Genomic DNA, 16,663 nt, shown 5'->3' on the forward strand with positions numbered 1-16,663 from the left:
GCACATGTCACTTTGCTCGCACATGCCCTGTCCGTGCATGTGCTTATCCTTCCATGCATGCGTTTTGGCTTGCAAATGTGGCCAAATGGGACAGCATCGAGCCATGGGGAGGGGGGGCGAACACACTACCAGTTTGGGTGAACTGGTCTGAACTGGCAGAATACCACCTCTGTTATAGATGTTTCATTACCCAACTAGTTAACATCTTTAGTGCACTGAAGGTTGCGTACAAATACTCTCTTCTATTGGTATATAAACTTATCTAGATTAAAAAAACCAATCCTTTCTAGCACACCTGAAACCACCTGGATTTTTTTTTTTGCAGAAAAAGAAACCAAGAATACAAAGCTTCCTCTTTTAATGAGCTCCTATGCCAAACCCGAGACCTGGCATATAGTATGGATTGAGTTTAGGGTTTTAAGCAGGGGTGAAATCCAGCAGGTTCTGGAGAACCGGTAGCGGAAATTTTGAATAGTTCGGAGAACCAGCAAACATCACCTCTGGATGGCCCCAGAGTTGGGTGGGAATGGAGATTTTGCAGTATCCTTCCCCTGCCACACCCACCAAGCCATGCCCACCAAGCCACACCACGCCCACCAAGCCACGCCCACAGAACTGATGGAAAAAAAATGAATTTTACCACTGGTTTAAAGATGTGTTTTGCTGCTTCCAGTTGCTAAGATGATTCCTCTCCAATCTAGAAGACACAACTGGAGATTTTACTACGGTGCCAATACATATGGATGGCAGAACATAGCAAATGTTAGAGTAGACAAAGCCAGAAGAGATTGAATAAGTCCAATTCAGAATGAGAGAGTTGTGTATATTTATTTTATTTTATTAGACACATCCCAGTTTCTCTGAATAGTGAGCAATTCCAGAGATGCAATATTTAAATAGTGCCAGGTTTCTTTGGAAATGAGGCATAGTCTTTGTTAGATTCCATCTCATTGTAAAAAAAACCCCAAACATTATTGTACTGAATATTTCTCCCCTAGTAAAGAAATCCTAATTTATTTGTCCCTTGCTTACAAAGCTATCTTGACTATTGTAATGTGTTTTACATGAAGTTCTTCTTGAAAACTATCTAGAGCTTGCAATGGATTCAGTCTTGGGCAACCAGGGTCTTTACCAATGTCAGGCCTGTAAGCCATCTTTTCTTTTTGGATTTCAGGCCTGCCACACATGGTGGGAAAATGGGAGGGAGGATTATACAAAGTTGGGTGATGCGTAGCCATAACAACATTCTTTCTCAGAAAGTCAAGGTCATGTTTGTCCCTGCACCTGGCCGAATGTGGATGGGAGGAATCTGTCTTCGTGGCAGTGAAAGATTGGACCATGTGATGGACTTGTGGGTGTTGGGGCAGGATCTTGAGCTTTCAACCAGGTGGGAAAACCTGGAACCTTTCAGATTCGGGTTTTCCCAGATGTGCCAACGTGACATCTCTAATAAAGTGGAACTTTGAGGAAACACTAGGCTTGGAGTTTTATTTTGTTGGGGGTGTTTTTTTGGAACCCTAACAACCAAGGTATGATGTAGGGAATCACACCTTTTCTGCTACCAAACTAGATTAGTAGCATATTCAATTTTTATTCTTGTCATATGCAGACATGATCATTCTCTTCCCTCCAGCTGTGGGAGATAAATGGAAAATGATCTCTCGCAGCCTAAGTGAGAAGAGATGCTTCTTCCAATTTTCTGTCTGGGTAGATAAGACTGAGTGACCACCCCCCTCCCTCAAAATCGGTTTAAGGATAGACAATTCAGGCCAAAAATGACATCAAGACAGCAGAGACCATGAATTCTTTGCCATGAACAGCAAAAGGGACCTTTCCACATTAAAGATGAATTGTTACACTGAAGAGAAGACCAAACATAAGAAAGATCATGAATTGGCCTCTAGGTGTCCCTACTTTCCTTAAAAAAAGATATATTTTATTTAAAAACTTTAACCACTTGTTTTTCTAGAGAGAAGTTCCTATACTTAACCAGTTGGGACTTTATTATATCTCAGATATTATCTACCTACTACATTGTCTTAGGGTATTTGACTACTATATTGTATCTAATGCAGAAGTCTTTTCCCTCCCTAAAAATTGTTATTGGCCGGTTATGAAGGGTTCCCCCCTCCCCATCGTACTGTACATAATGTGCAAAAAGGGTTATTGTCAAAAATATGGCAATAAATATGGCATTTTTTTCACATATCTTGATTTCAAAAGATGAGAGTCATAGGCTGATTCTGTATGCACACATGAATGATGGATTTATATTTATTGTATTTTAGAATAAAAAACATGTGCTAGGATCATCCATCCATCCATCCATCCATCCATCCATCCATCCATCCATCCATCCCATTTTTATACTGCCCATCTCAGCTAAGTGACTCTGGGCAGCTTATCATAAAAAACAGATAATGACATAAAAGTGTAAATAAGAGAAAAGTTAAAAGCGAAATTAAAAGTTAGAGTTACAGTATTAAAAAGTTAAAATGGTGGAGAGAACATCCTCATGATATCAGCTACAGGTTATCCTCATCTTATGACCATAAACGAGCCCAAAATTTCCATTGCTAATCGAGAGAGTTATTAAGTGTGTTTTGACCCATTTTATGACCTTTCTTGCCACAGTTGTTAAGTGAATCACTGCAGCTGTGAAGTTAGTAACATGGCCGTAAAATGAATAGGGCTTCCCCATTGACTTTGCTTGTTAGTAGGTCGCGAAAGATGATCACATGACCATCTGGGATGCAGCAACAAATACGAGCCAATTGCCAAGCACCTGAATTTTGATCACATGACCATTGGGATGATGCAACGGTTGAATGTGTGAAAAATGGTCATCAGTCGCTTTTTTCAGTGCCACTATAATTTCAAACGTTCATTAAATGAATGGTTGTAAATTGAGGATTACCTGTATCTCTAGAACTACTAACATTCTTCCACCGCATCCCAATTGGCAAAACCAAGTCTTAACACTATTCCGGAAGGCTTATCTTTGCCTTGTGTGTAGAGGGGGGGATTTCTGCCATAGTTGTATAGATACAGTAGTATAAATGAGAGATGAGACTGCTTTAAAACATAGCTAATATAAGGAATTAGAAGAGTTCAGAGGTGTATTCAGCCAGTTCTGACAGGTTCTGGAGAACCGGTAGCGGAAATTTTGAGTAGTTCGGAGAACTGGTAAATAGGCTGGCCCCGCCCGCACTGCCTCCCAGCTAATTTTCTTTTGTTGCCCTGAATAGGGGAACGGAGCTGGAAAGCAGGTTAGTGGGGTGAGGAGCAGGGGTGGGTTGCTGCTGGCATTACTGCTGGTTCGGTGCATGCACAGTTCCCCATATATAGGTCTGCAAATGCAAATATTAAAAAATGGGGAAAGAAATATGCCGTGCCTACCGGGGAACCAGTTTGTAGGCGTGGCAGGCCTGGGTCGCTGCTGGTTCCAGCTACCCAGGCTGGCAAACCATTACCGGTTCCACTGAACCAGGCCAAACTGGTAGGAACCCATCTCTGGTGGGGAGGGAATAGGGATTTTGCAGTAATCTTCCCCCAGGAGTGGGGAGGGAATTAGGATTTTGCAGTATCCTTCCCCTGCCACACCCACAAAACCACTCCCACTAAGCCATGTCCACAAAGCTACACTCACAAAGCCACGCCCACTGAACCGGTAGTAAAAAAAATTAAATCCCACCACTGGAAGAGCTGCTAAAGCTGATCATATTATATGAATAAATACTACATTTTAGCATCATTTCTTTAAAAAAAATGAATTGAGGAACATTTCCTTCCTGAAAAAACGTATAGGCACACAATAGAGACAACATTATATTTTCCATGAATTAAGGATCCATATAAAAATGTGACATGTAAATGAGCTTCCTCTCATATTCATATATTGCATATTTTGGTTTCTTATTCCTTGGTTCTTAAGCATCTATTTTAACAACCATTTACCAATAGCTTTTATGGGCTTATTATTTATTAGGAACATATTCAATCTTCCAATATTAGGGAGGGTTCAGAAATAATTAGATCTGCAGTCTCATATCTAGAGTGAAAATATGTTTTAACTGAAGCTATTGCCACAACTCCTTAAATAATTAAAATAAACCTCCAATCCAACACATTGATCTAAAATATACACTCCTTATCAACCCAGGTTCTCTAATAAAATGACTGCTTTTCTCTTTTTCAAATACTGTGTGGATTTTCCCATAATGTTAACCTAGCAGGATTATATTGTATGGCAATCTTCCATAGTAGCTTATATAGGATGAAGGAAAATTCTATACTTTCCAAAGTAACACCATCTAGCTTATAAGATGTATGATTCTAAGGTGGTCAACAAAGCTACGAGGCAGAACTTATATATTGTGTAAACAAAGATACATTATTTGAATGATGCATTTCTTAAATTGGAAAATGCATTGGATTTGAAATTAAGAATTCTGGGAAGATAAACTTGATGAACAAGATGGCAAAAAGGATGGATCTGGATAGCATTGGCTGTTGTATTTGTTGTTTTTAGGTAAAAGCAATGATATCTGTTGAGATAGACTGGGGAGGGTTAGAGGTTTATCTGTTGAAAAGAGGCCAAGGCAAGATTCTCAGAAGTGGAATAGCACACAATACCTTTCTATCTTTTTTGTATGGGATGCAGTGGCTCAGTGGCTAATACTCTGAGCTTGTCGATCGGAAAGGTCGGCAGTTCAGTGGTTTGAATCCATAGCACCACGTAATGGAGTGAGTTCCTGTTACTTGTCCCAGCTTCTGCCACCCTAGCAGTTCGAAAGCACGTAAAAATGCAAGTAGAAAAATAGGGACCACCTTTGGTGGGAAGATAACAACGTTCTGTGCGCCTTTGGTGTTTAGTCATGCCAGCCACATGACCACAGAGACGTCTTCGGACAGCGCTGGCTCTTTGGCTTTGAAATGAAGATGAACAGTGTCAGGAATGACTAGCACTTACGTGCGACAGGAACCTTTACCTTTATCTTTTTGTAAGAACTTCAGGATACACAAAATCTGGTTTGGGACCCCAACAGAAGAACAGCACAGTGGAGGTGGTTGATCAAGTAACATCACATCCTCTCTCCACTCCACCCCTGTTATTAGATTTTAATGTTTGGCTTTAATTTATTTATGTTTTAATGTACATCAGGGGTGTCAAACTCGATTTCATGGAGAGCTGCACCAGGGTTATGTTTGACCTTTGGGGGAGGGGGAAGGTTGGCTAGGGTGGGCATGGCCAGCTTGACGTCACTTGTGTCTGGGGTGCCTGTGGTGGCCCGAGTGCTCTGCCAGCAAAAACGGGCTCCCAAGCTAAGTTTTCAGCTGCAACAGCCTCCTGTAACCCTCTGACAGTGAAAACGCAGCTTGGGAGGACGTGGCCATCCTGAGCTCCATTTTTTGCTGGCAGAGGCACCATGGGCTTGGGCTGGTCTTTTGCTGTTTCCAGGGTGGCCCCGCAGGTCAGATCTACCGTATTTTTTGGAGTATAAGACGCACCCTTTTCCCTCAAAAAAGAGGCTGAAAATCTGGGTGTGTCTTATACATTGAATACAGCATTTTTTGCATCCCAAAACCTTGCCCCCTTCACCAAAATGGCTGTGCAGAGCCTGTAGGAGGCTTTCAGAGAGTTCCTGGGGGCTGGGGAGGGCAGAAATGAGCGAAAAACAGGCCACTTTTTGCTCAATTTTGCTCCCCCAGCCCCAAGAGCACTCTATAAGCATCCTAAAGGCTATGCATGCCCTTTTTTGGGGACAAAAAACGGGCCTGTTTTTGTGAAAAATGGGCTGTTTTGGGGAGATCTGCAGAGTGCAAAACCCTTTTTTTTTAAAAAAAAAATTGCCTCTTCAAAACCTTGGTGCATCTTATACTCCAAAAATATGTTAAGTACCCTGTGGGCCACATCTGGCCACTGGTCCTTGAGTTTGACATGTATAAATATACTTTTTATGAGTGTAAGCCACCCAGAGTTATCCTGTGGTAAGATGGTCAGCCAATACATTTTATAAATAAATAAATAATAAATAAATAAATTGGGCACTGGCAGAGCAAAGAATTTGGGGCTGAAGAAGCCAGGAAGACAGACACTACATTCTACCAGCCAACCACTAAATCAAAAGGAATTGCTGCCAATCTGAAAGAAGGACAATGCTGGCCAGTATCTTTAGCCCCTTAAAAATGAATATTTCCTTTTAAAATATTTCAAGCCATTATGATTATATCATCCAAGCGAGCAGAGGAAAGAGGGGGCAATGGAATGCAATTATCTTCTTGTAAATTACACTTGCAAAGCTAAGCTGGGAGAAGCAAATGGAAATGCTTTTTGTTTTAATAAAACAGGGGGGAAATGCATCAAGAAGTGTTTTGCATTGTGCTTTTTCTCAAATTATTATTTGAGCTCTTGGTAATCCTGTAATAGGATTCAGCTGAGTTTTTCTGATATGCAACTTCCAACCTTACTATCTTCAGATGCTGGATTTTGGATGCTGTTTTATGTTTCTGGTTTTGTAGCATTTATTCCACTACCGCCCAATAATTTTTATTTTTCAGCAATTTTGTGGTAGGAGTAGGTACCTGAAATACCAGTTCATTATATAGCCATCTTCATAAATGTAATCCTTGAATGTCATTTATGATAGCTTCATAGACATATTTCTCTGTAATTTTTAGGGGGAACATCCAAACTGAAATTCAGACACAGAAAGTTTCACAATGAATTAAGCATGGTCTTTCCAAGATAAGAGATACCCATTTTAATTCTATTTTTTTCCCAATGTCTTCATTACATTTCTTGAAATAATACAGTTGTCTGCCTACAATAGTAGTGCTTTCTCTCTCTTTGTTCAGCGAACCTTGGATCAATGCTGAAAGTTTGTGCATTTATTTCCTGGGAATAAATCATGGGTCATGTACCCGCCCCCCCAAGTAACTGCCAAGTGGAGATCTCTGCTTAACGTAGCAGGATATCACAGAAAAACAGAGTTGGAAGGGACCTTGGAGGTCTTCTAGTCCAACCAAACAAGACTAAGAAAACATGCTCCAAATCCTTTCTCTAGCATTCCAGGGGAGGAAAGCTTTGCTCCTAGGGAGGAAAGATATGACAAATCTAAGCAGCATACTAAAAAGCAGAGACATCACCCTGCCAACAAAAGTGAGTATAGTCGAGGCTATGGTTTTCCCAGTTGCAATGTATGGCTGTGAAACGGTTAATTTACAATAAGCAATTTGACAGCAAAATCAACCACTCAGAATGGAAGTGGGCTTTCCTTCCTTAAAATGCATTCAAGGGGAGGCCAGACAGCCATCTATCAAAGGTGGGCTAATCTGGATTCCTAAGCAGGGGCTGAACCTAGTTATTATGGGTTGGAGGGCAATGCCCTTGTCTGAAGGACATAAGTGCAGCCTTTTTTTTTGCCAATTGTCAGAATGATATATAACTGTCCACTGAGATGAATTGCTAACCTGCAGAAGCAGCTTTATTTATTTCATTAAATCAATCTATCAATCTATCAATCTATCAATCTATCAATCTATCAATCAATCTATCTATCTATCTATCTATCTATCTATCTATCTATCTATCTATCTATCTATCTATCTATCATCTATCTATCTATCTATCTATCTATCTATCTATCTATCTATCTATCTATCTATCTATCTATCATCTATCATAAGAAGTTAGCACCCACCCATCTACTAGGAAAATGAGATATTTTTAGGAAATATTAAAAGGGCAGAATATTTCCCCTAAAAGGGAGGCAGAAACTCATCCCCCTCCAGCTTTGTCAATTGGCCATTAAAGCCTAGGTCAGTCTATACATAACAAAGATCTACCTCCTTCAGGCAGAGCCATAATAAGAATCCCAAAGCCTTTACATTACAACAGCATCCACCAAGGCTCAACCAAGCTTGGGACTCAGGACAGCCTACAGAGGTGCCCTTGCATGGCCCCATGGGAGTCTGACAACCAATCAGAATACAAGCTCAATCTATCATCTATCTATCTATCTATCTATCTATCTATCTATCTATCTATCTATCTATCTATCTATCTATCTATCTATCTATCTATCTACCTACCTACCTACCTACCTACCTACCTACCTACCTACCTACCTACCTACCTACCTATCATCTATATATCTATCTCAGGGGTGTCAAACTCTATTTCATTGAGGGTCACATCAGGGTTGTTTGACCTTGGAGGGCTGGGGTGGGTGTGGCCAGCTCAACATAACTCGTGATGGCGGTGCCTGTCATCGCCCAAATGCTCTGCCACAAAACAGAGCACAGGAGGGCCATGAATGTCCCCCCCAGCTCTGTTTTTGCTGACAGAGGGTTGCAGGAGGCCGTCGTGGGTAAAAACAGCCCTCCCAAACTCAATTTTTGCTAGCAGAGGCACCGCAGGCCAGTCCTTTCCAGGACGGCCACACAGACTAGATCTAAGCACTCTGCAGGCTGGATCCGGCCTGTGGGCCTTGAGTTTGACACCCTGACCTGTTTCTATCATCATCTATCAGGCCTCATTGAACTGTATGGAGAAAGTAAAAAAAAAACCAGATATAATAAAAGCCAATAACCAATAACTAATACTAAAATTGTTAAAGCAGTGAGCAGACTCCAGCCCTGCTCTGGAGTTCTGACATCTCAGGGGCTGCCACAAAGAAGAAGGAGTCAAGCTATTCTCCAAAGCAGTTGAGGGCAGGACAAGAAGCAAGGGGTGGAAACTAATCAAGGAGAGAAGCAACCTAGAACTGATGAGAAATTTCCTGATAGTTAGAACACTTAATCAGTGGAACAACTTCCCTCCAGAAGTTGTGAATGCTCCAACGCTGGAAGTTTTAAAGAAGAGATTGGATAACCATTTGTCTGAAGTGGTGTAGGGTTTCCTACCAAGGCAGGGGGTTGGACTAGAAGACCTTCAAGGTCCCTTCCAACTCTATTATTCTATTCTATTCTAAACAGGTGTGCTAAACTCAATTTCATTGAGGGGCGCATGAAGGTTGTATTTGACCTTGGTGGGCCAGGGTGGGCATGGACAGCTCAACGTCACTTGTGTGATGAAATGCCACTTTTGCTAGTTGTTTGTTGCCCTCTGCTGGCAAAAATGGAGCTGAGAAGGGCTGCCCATGGCCCTCATGAGCTCCATTTTCGCTGGCAGAGACACCGTGGGCTGGCCTAAGCAGATTCGGCCCACAGGCCTTGGGTTTGACACCCCCTGATCTAGAGGTTGGCTACAAAGAGTAGATAATATATGTAGCTCAGGATTGAACTATGGCGTCTCCAAGCTTGATTGTTTTCATTCATTTCCTTTAGTCACAAGTGAATATTGGAGAGGGCCTCCATGAAAGACGACAGTACCATTTGTGTTTGTTGTTTTACTTCTCTCTAGTGAATAAAACAAACAGGAAAAATAAAATAACAGTGAAGAGGCAAGAACAAGGCCAGGAAATATTATCTGTGAAGACTTATCTTATGGGCTTGTTTATGAAATTTTATTCGGCAAGAAGAAATGTCCAACATGATTCAAATATTAATAAGCAACAGATCAGTGTAGGCAGCATGATTTGTTTTTAGCATTTAGACACCTCCCTTGGTGTTCGTCAGACTCTTGTCTGCTCTTATTTTAGTTTTATTAGGATTTGTTAATTTTTTTAAAAAAAGGGAACATCAGCATGCTGCAAAACACAACCTACAACGTTCTTTTTGATTTAATTGTTTTTCCTGGATTTCATGAAGGCCCCCACAGACATTTTTAGAAAGTGGTAGGTTGCTTCAACCCAGTGCTTTATTTGGAAATATAGTTATTTGTAGAGAAAGGGAGAAGGAGACACACACACACACACACACAGAAAGAAAGCAATTGGTTGAGAAGGAGAAGATCAGAACTGCAAATAACTACCGGTAGGTCTGTGATGGTGAACTTATGGCACGCGTGCGGGAAGTGGCCTTCTCACACGCATGCACGTCAGAAACCGGAAGAGCATGTGACCGGCGCGCATGCCAGAAACTGGAAGCTCAGCTTCCCAGCATGCACATGTGTGCCGGGCAGGGGTGGGTTTCAACCGGTTCGCGGCGGTCCCTGCAAACTGGTTGGTCAGCGAACCCGGAAGTAAGTAACTTCCGGGAACGACGAAGGGCTCACCCCCCCGCCCGCGCTCCTTACCCGTTTTTGACGAGTTCTGCGCTTCCACGCATGCGCAGGACACATACAGCGCCTGCGCGATCCTCTAGGAGCAGCTGGAGCATCGCACAGACGCTAGTACGCATGCGTGTGCCGTGTGCGTGCACGCATACACCGCACACGTGCACAAGGACGCCGCCGGCCCCGTTCCAACCAAACCGGTTGGAACGGGGCGAGAAACCCACCCCTGGTGCCGGGGAACTGCTTTGGTTTCTGGAACTCCCCCGTGCATGCATGCTCCCGTTTTGGCCCTTGGTGCCAAAGAGCTTTGGCAACAGTGAAGTAGATGATGACTAGATGACAGCGACAAATTCGAGATATCAGTGTCTCCTCCCTGCCAGATCTTTGTCTATGATTTGGAACCACTGTGGAGAGTAGCCTACTCTAGAATGAGTAAGTTCAGTCATTTGCCTTCTGAAAAAGTGGTGTGTTTTGTGACTGATTTCATCCACCAAGGCAGCCATTGTGTAAATCATGGTTAAAAATCCCCAAATTTCATACACGTGTGCTGCAATTGATATAAATCAGGGTCCTAGAAGTCTAATCAAGGAAAAATCATCATATTTTCCTATTAAATGAACTTATTTATTTCCTACCTTTTTATTTTATTTTTATAAGCAACTCAAGGCAACAAACATATCCAGTACATCTTCCTCCTCCTCCTATTTTCCCCATGACATGACAGATTAACAGAGATGAAGGGACCTTATCGGTCATCTAGTCCAACCCCACTCCCGCCCAAGCAGGAGATCCTACACCATTTATGACAAATGGCAATCCAATCTCTTCATGAAAGTCTCAAGTGATGAAGCTCCCACAACTTCCAAAGGCAACTTCTGTTCCACTGGTTGATTGTTCTCACTGTCAGTAAGTTCCTCCTTATTTCTAGGTTGAATCCCTCCTTGGTCAGTTTCCATCCATTATTCCCTCTTTGGCCTTTAGGTGCTCTGGAGAATAGCTTGACCCCCTTCTCTCTGTGGCAGGCCCCTCAAATATTGGAAGACTGCTATCATGTCTCCCCTGGTCCTTCTCTTCACTAGACTAGCCATGCCCCGTTCCTATAACCACAACCCTGTGAGGGCTGAGAGAAAATGACTGGCTCAGGGTCACCCACGTGGCTTTCAGGGCTAAGGCAGGACTAGAACTCACGATCCCCCACTTTCTAGCCTGCTGCCTTAACCATTAGACCAAACTGATCCTCTTATACAAGTTTGAGTTTCTTTTGTATCTTATGGCTGAATATCTAATACTTCTTTATTTATAATCATAGCAGGCATGATTAGAAGGGCTCTCTGACATTAAAACAATCCATTAGTATGGCTTTTATTTTGCATCTGCTTGAAATTTCAAGTGGTAGTCATTATATAATCAACATGATGAAGAATACATGGAACTTTTTGTAAGCAGGAAAAAAATCTGAGAGCAATTAAAGTAAAAGGATGGTGGAGGAAAGTCAGATAGATTCCAAACATTCTCAGAATCACAGAAGCTACGTTTAACTCGATGCTTTAAGCCAGGGACTCCAAACTTGTCAACTTTATGTCTTGCGGACTTCAACTCCCAGAATTCTTCAATCTGACTGAGGAATTCTGGGATTTGAAGTCCACAAGTTGTAAAGTTGCCAAATTTGGAGACCCCCTTGCTGTAATCAATGGTGTTTCATAGGGGATAGGATAAAACCAAACAAAAGAAATTTAGGAAAAGGCTTTCAGATGTGGGCTACCTCATTGGATATATAATGGCAGGACACATGGACTTGAGTGTAGGTGAGTCTTAGTTTGGATAGTCAATGGAAGTCTGGAATGCTAAATTTTCAAAGTGAGGCTTTCACTGTACTTGCACTATAATTACAGGTAGTCCTCAAGTTATAACCGCAAACTGACCCTGGCATTTCCATTGCTAAGCAAGATGGTTGTTAGATGAACTTTGCCCCATTTTATTATGTTTTTTTGGCACAGTTATTAAGTGAATCATTGCACTTGTTAAGCAAGTAACATGGCTGTTAATTGAATCTGGTTTCTCCATTTGTTCAAAGTCGGAAGGTTGCAAAAGTTGATCACATGACCCCAGGACACTGCAACTGTTGTATGTATGCCAGTTGCCAATTGTCTAAATTGTGATCTTGTGACCTCAGGGATGGTGCAAGGATCATAAGTGTAAAAAACAGTCATAAGTCACTTTTTTCAGTGCTGTTATACGATACGATACGATACGATACGATACGATACGATACGATACGATACGATACGATACAATACAATACAATACAATACAATAGCAGAGTTGGAAGGGACATTGGAGGTCTTCTAGTCCAACCCCCTGCCTAGGCAGGAAATCCTATACTGTTTCAGACAAATGGCTATCCAACATCAGTTCGATCCTGAACAGCTCAAGGTTGATTCAGCTTTCCATCCTTCCAAAGTGGGTAAAATGAGGACCCAGATTATTGGGGACAAAAGGCTGACTCTGTAAACTACTTCAAGAGGGCTATGGAGCACTGTGAAATGGTATATACTGTAAGTCTAAGTGCTAAGTGCTATAGGATCCCATGATATTTTAGCCACTGTAATCATAGTAGGACTGATCCTCCTCCTCCTTCTCTCCACCATGGTATGCCGCCTTGTCAAAGAAATGGAGATTGAGGTCCATCATGGAACTAAGAACTATGTAGGCAGGCTTTCACAGAGTGAATCAAATTAACAGCATTCCAATGACACACTATAAATGATGAAAACTAGGAAACACATCTCCGTATTTGGCTGAGATGTAAATGGTCAACAAGAGCCATGTCTGATCCTCTGACTCTTGTGCAATAGGTGACAAGGAGGTTAATAACAATAGGCTTGGTTCATTTTGGAAGCAATGTTAAGGAATTTCATAGCCACTGGAAGGAAATTGTCCACTAATGTCAGGTGCAAAGGATCAGGACCATCAGTGCCGGATTTTCCTATAGGCTAACTAGGCTTCAGCCTAGGGCCTCAAGATCAAGAGGGATCTACATTCAAATTGTTAGCAAAATTAAAATTACACTATTCTAAAAACAGTGAACACTAAAACACTGAACCGAAAATAAGGAGAAATTCTACGCATATGACTAATAAACAAACATAAAAATGTATTGGTTAAGATCGTTCCAGCACCGCGGCAGTTGGGGAGCCCGCCCATGTTCCCGGCACCAGCGGTTGGGCGAGAGGCGCAGCCGCTCCCAGTAGCCGCCCCGTCGACGCGGAGCCCACCACCAGCCAGGCAGGTGAGGGCGAGGGGGCCGAGCCGGGCAGCTGAGCACAGCAGGGGAGGCGGCTGGCCTCGCTGCCTTTGCCGCAGAGCAGAGCCGCCCTCCGTCGGGAGGCCAGCTATATATATTGATATATATTGATATGTATCACAGTAATGATGTATTTTATTGTCTCTCAGGTAATTTACAAACTTAAAAATGGGAGGTGAAAGGGCCTCATAAGTGGAATAGCCTAGGGCTTCTTTTCATCTAAATCCGGCCCTGAGGACCATACATTATGTTGCAGTTCAAAAGATTTATTGCTCAAGTCTACACACAAGAATCTAGTCTACCAGAGCTCAATACTGAGTTGGTGCCCAATAAAGGTCAATTGAATTCAAGAGGAGTTGGGCTTGGAGCGTTTGTGGGACTATAATGATTTTAAGCTAATGACATGCTTAACTCCACCCCCAGCTCTGCTTGCTCTTCTACGACAACTGTGGGCACTCAAGAAATTACAAAACCCCGATGGAAGAATAATGAAATTCCTACAGAAGAGGAAGGAATTGCGAAAACGTCAAAACTGATGGAAATGGCAATTTGGTCAGAGAACAAACTACAAAAACATTTTTGAAAGACTGGAAGCCTTACATGGACTTTGTCCTGACGGATGAAAATGAATCGTTGATTTGTGGGTTTTGAAGGCTAAGAAAGATGAGGACCAAATGAAGGGGTGAAAGGACTTGTAAAATACTTAAGAGGAAGGAGGAACAAGGAGAATGCAATTATCTGTTGAAAGAAAGTTGGAAGTCATTTTAATGCTTCTTAAATCGGTTTTTCATTTCTCTTCTGATTTTTTTTCTCCATTTACCCTTTTGGCTTGTTACTATCATATGGAAATTTTCAGTAAATAAAATTCAACAAATAAAGGAATTTCAAAGCTATGTTATGAATCAAATCTGTTGACTTGTGGTTTCTAAAAAGAAATATATCAATTCTGGAAAATGAAATTTCCAGAATCAACTATTGCTGATGAATGATAACAGCATTCCAGTATTTGAGAGACCGCCACAAAGAGGAGGGGGTCAGTTTTATTTTCCAAAGCACCAGAGGGCAACAATGGATGGAAACTAATCAAGGAGAGCAGCAACGTGGAGTTAGGAGAAACTTCCTAACATTGAGAACAATTAACCAATGAAACAGCTTGCCTTCAGACATTGTGGGTGCTTCATCACTGGAGGTTTTTTTTTAGAAGAGACTGGACAGTCACTTGTCTGAAATGGAATAGGATCGCCTGCTTGAGCAGGAGGCTGGACTAGAAGACCTCCAAGGCAATGGTGGGATTCTATTTTTTTTTACTACCAGTTCTGTGGGAATGGTTTGGTGGGTGTGGCATGGCTTGGTGGGCGTGGCAGGGGAAGGTTACTGCAAAATCCCCATTCCCTTCTGATCAGCTGGGACTCGGGAGGCAGAGAATAGATGGGAGCGGGGCCAGTTAGAGATGGTATTTACTGGTTCTCCTCAAAAATTCTGCTACCGGTTCTGCAGAACTGGTCAGAACCTGCTGAATACCACCTCTGCTCCAAGGTATCTTCCAGCCCTTTTCTGATTGATTGAACATTTCATCAGAGATATTTTGTACTCAGAAAAAATATGGAATAACCAATTAAAAGATTGCTGAGAACAAAAGATTTCACCTAAAAAGAAGAATATTTTATTATTGTTGCAGTTCCTTGTCTTCTTCACCCCAAAAAACTCAGCAATTTTCTGTCATGCAGATTTCAACTCCCCAAATTCTCCATCCACCAGGGCTGCTGCTGAGAACTTTATGAGATGACATTCACACAACCACAGTGCTTTTAATTAACTATTGGATAAGTAAATAATAAATAATAATAATATGAAGTTTACACTAGCCAGAATTGTAAACAATGGCACATTAAAAATAAAGTTAAAAAACCCCAAGATAAAACATTACAAAATGCGGTGGATTCATCAGCATATAATCTGCCTAATTTTACTAATTGTACAGTGACTTACGACCAATTCTTGCACTTATGACTATTGCCACATCCAGTGGTGGGATGCTGCCAGTTTAACAACTGGTTGGGTGAGCGTGTGCTTTGCGAATGCACACAGCGCTGAAAATGGAGTGTTTAGGAGCTCAGCTGCTTACATTCTAAGTCAGCAATGGTAAGTAGAACAGCGAGGGGGGGGAATCAGCTGTGCCACATGACTGAGATGCTAGAAAGCAGGAAGTAAAGAAAGCATAGGGCAGGAGCAGGTATGCAGGACCAACTGAACGTCGGCGCTACTGGTTCACTGAAACCATTCCAAACCAGCTGAATACCATCTCTGGCCACATCCCAATAGACATGTGACCAAAATTCAGGTACTTTGCAACTGATAAGCATTTACTATATGAGAGTTGCAGCATCCCAGGGTAATTTGTGACCTTCCTACCCAACGTCTGATGAGCAATGTCCATGGGGATACATTTAACAGCATATAATTCAACATAACAACAACAGTGTTTAGCTTAAAAGTCATGGCAAACGGGGTCATAAAATCAGGCATGATTCACTTAAGAATTTCTGTCAGGTTTCCTAAAAATGCCCTAATGGATACATGAGTATCGAGCCAAGTTTCAATACATAACTAGTCCTTTATTAGGAGCACCATAGGCAAGATCTTTTCACAGTCAGGTCTAAGTTTTGTCTGAGTTATAGCTGAACTTTAACCTTGTTCGTTCCCTCCCCTCAGTCTGTGTCATAAATCACATTCCCCAATGAGGTGCACCCCTCCCAAGGCTGCTGCAGTAATCTGGGATCGGACTTCAGCCGACAATATGTGTTGAATGTACTCTCCCCCCCCTTCTCTCACTATAATGTTGGTAGTTGACAGTTTCCTTGCTTGGAAAGAGAAATTCTCATCCCATTTGTGGTCATAAGTTCAGGACGTAAGTTCAGCAGCCAAGGGCAAATGTATAACAGTCATAACAGTCCCAGAGGGTGGCATTGTCAACTTTCCTTTTTCTTTAGTTGGTTGCAGAAAATCAGCAGGATAATTCACTGCTGATTGAATCCAGCTCCTCCATGAGGTGCCTGGGGATTGCAAACAAAGGCTGGGAAATTTGGACCTCGGACCAGAGTTTCCGAACCAAGATATCCCCAGGGAATTAAACCTAGTGATATCCTCCATTCTTTATTGGAATGTTTCTATCAAGCTGTGTGTGGGTTTGAGAAACTTGC

The 16,663-nt window shown here is 42.0% G+C and overlaps 1 long non-coding RNA gene across 1 annotated transcript in view; it reads left to right on the forward strand.

The window, feature by feature from the left end:
* Window positions 1–14,356, forward strand: part of LOC116512820 — a 51,861-nt gene extending 37,505 nt beyond the window's left edge. The window contains exon 3 of the long non-coding RNA XR_004255928.1: window positions 13,887–14,356. This is a non-coding gene — a long non-coding RNA (uncharacterized LOC116512820). The remainder of the gene's footprint in view (window positions 1–13,886) is intronic.
* Window positions 14,357–16,663: the final 2,307 nt, after the last annotated feature.

This window comes from Thamnophis elegans, chromosome 8 (genome assembly GCF_009769535.1).
Source record: "Thamnophis elegans isolate rThaEle1 chromosome 8, rThaEle1.pri, whole genome shotgun sequence".
In the NCBI taxonomy this organism is placed as follows: domain Eukaryota; kingdom Metazoa; phylum Chordata; class Lepidosauria; order Squamata; family Colubridae; genus Thamnophis; species Thamnophis elegans.